The sequence below is a fragment of the Sesamum indicum genome, linkage group LG6 (assembly GCF_026168435.1).
Source record: "Sesamum indicum cultivar Baizhima isolate 11 linkage group LG6, ASM2616843v1, whole genome shotgun sequence".
NCBI classification, from domain to species: Eukaryota; Viridiplantae; Streptophyta; class Magnoliopsida; order Lamiales; family Pedaliaceae; genus Sesamum; species Sesamum indicum.
Window position 1 is genome coordinate 3,121,475 of NC_142662.1, and position 8,526 is coordinate 3,130,000.

Here is an 8,526-nt window from a genome sequence, read left to right on the forward strand (position 1 = left end):
TTTGGTTTTACTTTCTGATCTCATGTTGCTTTTGCGCAGTACTGGTAGTTGGATTATCTAGAAGGTACTTTTCTATTTCTTTTTTGTTTTTCTTTTTAAGGATTGAAGGCACATTTCTGAATTAGTTAAATTGCAGGAATTGAAGCGCATGCGAAGAAAGAGGAAGTGTAGGAAGGAGAAGAGGAAGAGGAGGAGTGACCATCATTCAGATGATGATTCTGTTGATCTGCTGCATAAGAGGTGGAGCAGGAAGGCATATTAAGACTCTTATTCCGACGTTAGTGCTTCAGATGATTCGCGAGTGGGTAGGGGCAAGAAGCGGTTTGAGAAGAAGAGCAGGAAACATCGCTATGAAGAGGACTAGCTACTATAGTAGGTGATATGTCATGTGCTTTTAAGGTTTTCTCTAAACTGTTGCTAAGTGTGCCCTATTCGAACATTAATCTGGTGGTTGATGAGCTTCTTGATGAAACCCACTTTAGCTTAATGGACAATGCGTTAGTTTGGTGCATTTGATGTTTTTCAGTTTGATGTTAATGTATCATTTTAATTGCTTTGTTCTTCTAGTTGTAAGAATTCTGATATTTATAGAGTATACTATGTGTGATTCTGACATGTGATTGGTCCTGTTACTTGAAATATTGCAGTAATGGTTTGAAATTTTATTGAGTTCAAAGTTGTGTTACTTGTTGGTTGCTATTCGATGCTTTGGGGGAAGCCTGCCTGTGGGCATCAAGAAGAGCTTAATTATTACTGCTCTTTTACCCAGTGCTATTATTAGAGCAAAGAAGGTTGCAGCATTTTTCAATGTATTTTATTTATATAATTGTATTAGGACAATGATTTTTTGATTAATATTATCCATTTTTTGGATCAACCTTTTAGAAAATCATGATCTGGTGTAGTAGGTTTATGTTGAGATCTTGATGTCAAGGACTATAATTTTATATGTTCTAATCAGCTACTGCATTTATTTTTCAAGTTTATCGACCACAAACTTGATAGGTATTTCTGAATGATGCCCCCTGCTTGTTCCGGCTTTGCCATTTCCTTGTGTGTGAGTGTGTGTGTGTGTGGTGTGTGGGTGTGTGTGTGTACGTGTGCATGTGGTGTGTGTGTGGGGAGGGGTGCGTGTGTGGGTGTGTGGTGTGTGTGTGTGTTTGTGTGTGGGTGTAGGTGTGTAGGTGTGTGGGGTGTGTGTGTGTGTGTCACGGTAGAACATGTTTTACTTCCATTTTGAACATAGAAGAAGTGAGGTGTTGCTTTTATCTTCTACGCCAACGAATGCCATCAGCATCTTGTTACATTTGTCATTCTCCTTGAAATTTTTAAGTCTTTATTTCTATATTCACAACCCTTTTTCTCGTGCAAGATATCGCCATAGTTTCGCAATATTTTATGCTCATTAGGGGTATTGTTTGTCTTTGTGGTCTATTTTTGTCATCTGAATATTTTTGTGTGCTTGAATAGATGTGTATTCTTATTTTTGTTTACCTGAAATGAAAAAATATTTATTGAAATTAAGAGAAATAACAGGACAGGAGAAGTGCAATAACAGGACAAGAGAGAGTGCATTGTCCCTATTCTTTTTTCTTTTAAATATATCTCGTTAGCAAGAATGGTCTTGAATTGATTTATTTTACTAGAGGGAATATAGTAAGAGAAAATGAGTCGAGGATCGATAAAATCTGATAAATGCCTTGGGCGGTTATGATCTGCTAACCAATTCTTGAATTGGTTGCCAGCGACCACTACAAAATATTTTAGTTTTGAACCCTGACTTTGGTGTGTTTAGCCATTTTGATTTCCTTCCTGCTAATAGCGGTCGCTATAATTTTCACCCCTAAATCACATGGTAGTTTCTGTAGCATCACCTTGACTTTTGGGTACCCGCATGGAAGAGAGACAATGGTCCCTTTGCTTAGGAACAATTAATCAGTTATATATGTTGTAGCTGATGCTTCACTCATGCTTGTGTTTACATGTGGCTTACTGTTTATCATGTAAAGAACTAATCATTCCGCTGTCCAAGTTTCTGTTATTTTTCTGCCTTCAGATACTTATGGGTGGTTTCATACATATTTGAGGGCAACAGTTTCCTAGTAATGTGGTTTTGGTATTTTAGAAACCAGGATATTAGGCTTATAAGTTGTTGAATCTGTGGTGTTGCTAATGACACAGCTATTCCTGTAGCTCTTCTTTAGAAAGTGAATGATTCCTTCACTGGAAGGAGACACTAGCTTTAACTTTTTGAAGAGAGGTAAGTTTCATGAAGTAATCGAAATCCATTACAAGTTTTTATGGTAACTTTGTTAAAGGTTCAGATATATTGTGTGATTTATGTTTCTTATCGCTTGGACTTTTGCTGAAATGCCTTAGTAAATACAAAGCTAACCCAGTGCTAATTGCATTCTGTTAACCATCCTATGTATTCATAGCATTTTGGATTTTGGTTTACTTTCTGATCTCATGTGGCTTTTGAGCAGTACATGTAATTGAATTATTTAGAAGGTACTTTTCTATTTCTTTTTTGTTTTTCTTTCTAAGAATTGAAGGCACATTTCTGAATTAGGTAAATTGCAGATATAAATTGCAGGAATTGAAGCGCATGCGAAGAAAGAGGAAGTGTAGGAAGGAGAAGAGGAGAAGGAGGAATGACCATCATTCAGATGATGATTCTGCTGATCTGCTGCATAAGAGGTGGAGCAGGAAGGCATATTAAGACTCTTATTCCGACGTTAGTGCTTCAGATGATTCTGGAGTGGGTAGGGGCAAGAAGCGATTTGAGAAAAAGAGCAGGAAACATCGCTATGAAGAGGACTAGCTACTATAGTAGGTGATATGTCTTGTGCTTTTAAGGTTTCCTCCAAACTGCTGCTAAGTGTGCCCTATTCGAACTTTAATCTGGTGGTTGATGAGCTTCTTGATGAAACCCACTTTAGCTTAATGGACAATGCATTAGCTTGGTACATTTGTTGTTTTTCAGTTTGATGTTAATGTCTCATTTTAATTGCTTTGTTCTTCTGGTTGTAAGAATTCTGATATTTACAGAGTATGCTATGTGTGATTCTGACATGTGATCGGTCCTGTTACTTGAAATATTTCAGTAATGGTTTGGAATTTTATTGAGTTCAAAGTTGTGTTACTTGTTGGTTGCTATTCGATGCTTTGGGGGAAGCCTGTCTGTGGGCACCAACAAAAGCTTTACTATTACTGCTCTTTTACCCAGTGCTATTATTAGATCAAAGAAGGTTGCAACATTTTTCAGTTTATTTTATTTATGTAATTGTATTAGGACAATGATTTTTTGATTAATATTATCCATTTTTTGGATCAACCTTTTAGAAAATTATGATCTGGTGTAGCAGGTTTATGTTGAGATCTTGATGTCAAGGACTATAATTTTATATGTTCTAGTCAGCTACTGCATTTCTTTTTCAAGTTTATCAACCACAAACTTGATAGGTTTTTCTGAATGATACCCCCTGCTTTTTCTGGCTTTGCCACTTCCTTATCTGTGCATTTTTTTTGTGTGTGTGTGTGTGTGTGTCCGTTTGCGTGTGGTGGGTGTGGTGGGGGGGGGGTGCATGTGTGGGTGCGTGTGTGTGTGGTGTGGGTGTGTGTGTGTGTGTGTGTGTGTGTTTGTGTGTGGGTGTGTGTTTGTGTGTGGTGTGGGTGTGTGGGTGTGTGGGGTGTGTGTGTGTGTGTGTGTGTGTGAGTGTCACGGTGGAACATGTTTTACTTCCAGTTTGAACATAGAAGAAGTGGGGTGTTGCTTTTACCTTCTACGCCAACGAATGCCATCAGCGTCTTGTTACATTTGCCAATCTCCTTCAATTTTTAAGTTTTCATTTCTATCTTCACAATCCTTTTTCTCGTGCAAGATGTTACCATAATTCCGCAATATTTTATGCTCATTAGGGGTATTATTTGTCTTTGTGGTCTATTTTTGTCATCTGAATATTTTTGTGTGCTTGAATAGATGTGTATTCTTATTTTTGTTTACCTGAAATGAAAGAGTATTTATTGAAATGAAGAGAAATAACAGGACAGGAGAAGAGCAATAACAGGACAAGAGAGAGTGCATTGTCCCTCTTCTTTTTTCTTTTAAATATATCTCGTTAGCAAGAGTGGTCTTTAATTGATTTATTTTACTAGAGGGGATATAGTGAGTGAAAATCAGTGGAGGATTGATAAAATCTGATAAATGCCTTGGGCGATTATGATTTGCTAACCAATTCTTGAATTGGTTGCCAGCGACCACTACAAGATATTGTAGTTTTGAACCCTGACTTTGGTATGTTTAGCCATTTTGATTTTCTTCCTGCTAATAGCAGTCTCTATAATTTTCACCCTTGAACTACATGATAGTTTCTGTAGCATCTCCTTGACTTTTGGGTACTCGAATGGAAGAGGGACAATGGTCCCTTTGCTCAAGAACAATTAATCAGTTAGATATATGCTGTAGCTAATGCTTGACTCGTGCTTGTGCTTACATGTGGCTTACTTTGTATCAGGTTAAGAACTAATCATTCACCTGTCCAAGTTTTTGTGTGTGTGTGTGTGTGGTGTGTGTGCATTCGTGTGCATGTGGGGTGAGTGGGGGGGAGGGGTGCGGGTGTGGGTGGGTGTGTGTGTGGGGTGTGGGGTGTGGGTGCGTGTGTGTGTGTGTGTGTATCTGTGTGTGGGTGTGGGTGTGCGTGTGTGTGGGGTGTGGGGGTGTGTTTGTGTGTGGGTAGGTGTGTGGGGTGTGTATATGTGTGTGTTACGGTAGAATATGTTTTACTTCCATTTTGAATATAGAAGAAGTGAGGTGTTGTTTTTGCCATCAGCGTCTTATTACATTTGCTATTCTCCTTCAATTTCAAAGTAGTTTCGCAACATTTACCATTGTAGTTTTTGTGTGTGTGTGTGTGGTGTGTGGGTGTGTGTGTGACGGGGGGTGCGGGTGTGGGTATGTGTGTTTGTGTGTGCGGGGTGTGGGGTATGTGTGTGTGTGTGTGGGGTATGTGTGTTTGTGTGTGTGTGGGTGTGTGGGTGTGAATATGTGTTTGTCACGGTAGAACATGTTTTACTTCCATTTTGAACATAGAAGAAGTGAGGTATTGTTTTTGTCTTCTACGCCAACGAATGCCATCAGCGTCTTATTACATTTGCTCTTCTCCTTCAATTTCTAAGTAATTTCGCAATATTTATCATTGTAGTTTTTGTGTGTGTGTGTGTGTGGTGTGTGGGTGCGTGTGTGGCGGGGGTGCAGGTGTGGGTGTGTCTGTTTGTGTGTGTGGGGTGTGGGGTTTGTGTGTGTGTGTATGTGTGTGTGTGTGGGGTGTGGGTGCGTGTGTGTGTGTGTGTGTGTCTGTGTGTGGGTGTGGGTGTGTGTGCGTGTGTGGGGTGCGGGGGTGTGTGTGAGTGTGTGTGTGTGTGTGTGTGGTGTGTGAATGTGTGTGTGCTCGTGTGCGTGTGGTGTGTGTGTAGCGGGGGGTGCGGGTGTGTGTGTGTGTGGTGTCTGGGTGTGCGTGTGGCAGGGGTGCAGGTGCGCGTGTGTGTGTGGGGTGTGTTGGTATGTGTGTATGTGTGTGTGTGTGTGGGGTGTGGGGTGTGTGTGTGTGTATATGTGTGTGTGTGTGTGTTGGGTCTGGGGTGTGTGTGTGTGTGTTTGTGTGTGGGTGGGTGTGTGGGGTGTGGGTGCGTGTGTGTGTGTGTGTCTGTGTGTGGGTGTGTATGCGTGTGTGGGGTGTGTGTGTGTGTGTGTATGTGCGTGTGTGTGTGGTGTGTGAGTGTGTGTGTGTGTTTGTGTGCGTGTGGTGTGTGTGTAGCGGGGGGTGCGGGTGTGGGTGTGTGTGTTGGTGTGTAGGGGGTGTGGGGAGTATGTGTGTGTGTGTTTGTGTGTGGGTGGGTGTGTGGGTGAGTATGTGTGTGTGTCACGGTAGAACATGTTTTACTTACATTTTGAACATAGAAGAAGTGAGGTATTGTTTTTGTCTTCTACGCCAACGAATGCCATCAGCGTCTTATTACATTTGCTATTCTTCTTCAATTTCAAAGTAGTTTCGCAACATTTACCATTGTAGTTTTTGTGTGTGTGTGTGTGTGGTGTGTGGGTGTGTGTGTTTGTGTGTGTGGTGTGTGGGGTGTGTGTGTGTGTGTGTGTGTGGGTGGGTGTGGGGGTGTGTGTGTGTGTGGGGTGTGTGTTTGTGTGTGGGGGGTGTGGGGTGTGTGTGTGTGGGGGGGGGGGGGTGTGGGGTGTGTGTGTGTGTGCGTGTGTGTGTGGGTGTGGGTGTGTGTGTGTGTGTGGGGTGTGTGTGTGTGTGTGTGTGTTTGTGTGTTTGTGTATGGGTGGGTGTGTGGGTGTGTATGTGTATGTGTCACGGTAGAACATGTTTTACTTCCATTTTGAACATAGAGGAAGTGAGGTATTGTTTTTGTCTTCTACGCCAACGAATGCCATCAGTGCCTTATTACATTTGCTTTTCTCCTTCAATTTCTAGGTAATTTCGCAATATTTACCATTGTAGTTTTGTGTGTGTGTGTGTGTGTGTGGTGTGTGGGTGTGTGTGTGGCGGGGGCGCAGGTGTGGGTGTGCATGTGTGTGTGTCACGGTAGAACATGTTTTACTTTCATTTTGAACATAGAGGAAGTGAGCTATTGTTTTTGTCTTCTCGCCAACGAATGCCATCAGCGTCTTATTCATTTGCTTTTCTCCTTCAATTTCTAGGTAATTTCGCAATGTTTACCATTGTAGTTTTGTGTGTGTGTGTGTGTGGTGTGTGGGTGTGTGTGTGGCGGGGGCGCAGGTGTGGGTGTGTATGTGTGTGTGTCACGGTAGAACATGTTTTACTTCCATTTTGAACATAGAGGAAGTGAGGTATTGTTTTTGTCTTCTACGCCAACGAATGCCATCAGCGTCTTATTACATTTGCTTTTCTCCTTCAATTTCTAGGTAATTTCGCAATATTTACCATTGTAGTTTTGTGTGTGTGGGTGTGTGTGGTGTGTGGGTGTGTGTGTGGCGGGGGCGCAGGTGTGGGTGTGTGTGTTTGTGTGTGTGGGGTGTGGGGTGTGTGTGTGTGTATGTGTGTGTGTGGGGTGTATGTGTGTGTGTTTGTGTGTGGGTGGGTGTGTGGGGTGTGGGTGCATGTGTGTGTGTGTGTGTCTGTGTGTGGGTGTGGGTGTGTGTTCGTGTGTGGGGTGTGGGGGTGTATGTGTGTGTGTGTGTGTGGTGTGTGTGTGTGTGTTTTCGTGTGCGTGTGGTGTGTGTGTAGCGGGGGTGCGGGTGTGGGTGTGTGTGTTTGTGTGTGTGTGTTTGTGTGTGGGGCGTGTGGGGTGTGTGTGTGTGTGTGTGTGTCTATGTGTGGATGTGTGTGTGTGTGCGTGTGGGTGTGTGTGTGTGTGGGGTGTGGGTGTGTGTGTGTGTGTGTGTGTGTTTGTGTGTGGGTGGGGTGTGGGTGTGTATGTGTGTGTCACGGTAGAACATGTTTTACTTCCATTTTGAACATAGAAGAAGTGAGGTATTGTTTTTGTCTTCTACGCCAACGAATGCCATCAGCGTTTTATTACATTTGCTATTCTCCTTCAATTTCTAAGTAGTTTCGCAACATTTACCATTGTAGTTTTTGTGTGTGTGTGTGTGTGGTGTGTGGGTGTGTGTGTGACGGGGGGTGCGGGTGTGGGTGTGCGTGTTTGTGTGTGCGGGGTGTGGGGTGTGTGTGTGGGGGGGAGGGGGGAGGGGTGTGGGTGTGTGTGTGTGGGATGTGTGTGTGTGTGTGTTTGTGTGTGGGTGGGTGTGAATGTGTGTGTGTCACGGTACAACATGTTTTACTTCCATTTTGAACATAGAAGAAGTGAGGTATTGTTCTTGTCTTCTACGCCAACGAATGCCATCAGCGTCTTATTACATTTGCTTTTCTCCTTCAATTTCTAGGTAATTTCGCAATATTTACCATTGTAGTTTTGTGTGTGTGGGGTGTGGGGATGTGTGTGTGTGTGTGTTTGTGTGTGGGTGGGTGTACATGTGTGTGTGTCACGGTAGAACATGTTTTACTTCCATTTTGAACATAGAAGAAGTGAGGTATTGTTTTTTGTCTTCTACGCCAACGAATGCCATCAGCGCCTTATTACATTTTGTATTCTCCTTCAATTTCTAAGTAGTTGCAACATTTACCATTGTAGTTTTTGTGTGTGTGTGTGTGTGGTGTGTGGGTGTGTGTGTGGCGGGGGGTGCGGGTGTCGGTGTGTGTGTTTGTGTGTGTGGGGTGTGTGTGTGTGTGGGTGGGTGGGTGTGGGGGTGTGTGTGTGTGTGGGTGGGTGGGTGAGGGTGTGTGTGTGTGTGGGTGTGTGGGGGTGGGTGTGTGGGTGTGTGGGGTGTGTGGGTGTGTATGTGTGTGTGTCACGGTAGAACATGTTTTACTTCCATTTTGAACATAGAAGAAGTGATGTATTGTTTTTGTCTTCTACGCCCACGAATGCTATCAGCGTCTTATTACATTTGCTATTTTCTTTCAATTTCTAAGTAGTTTCGCAACATTT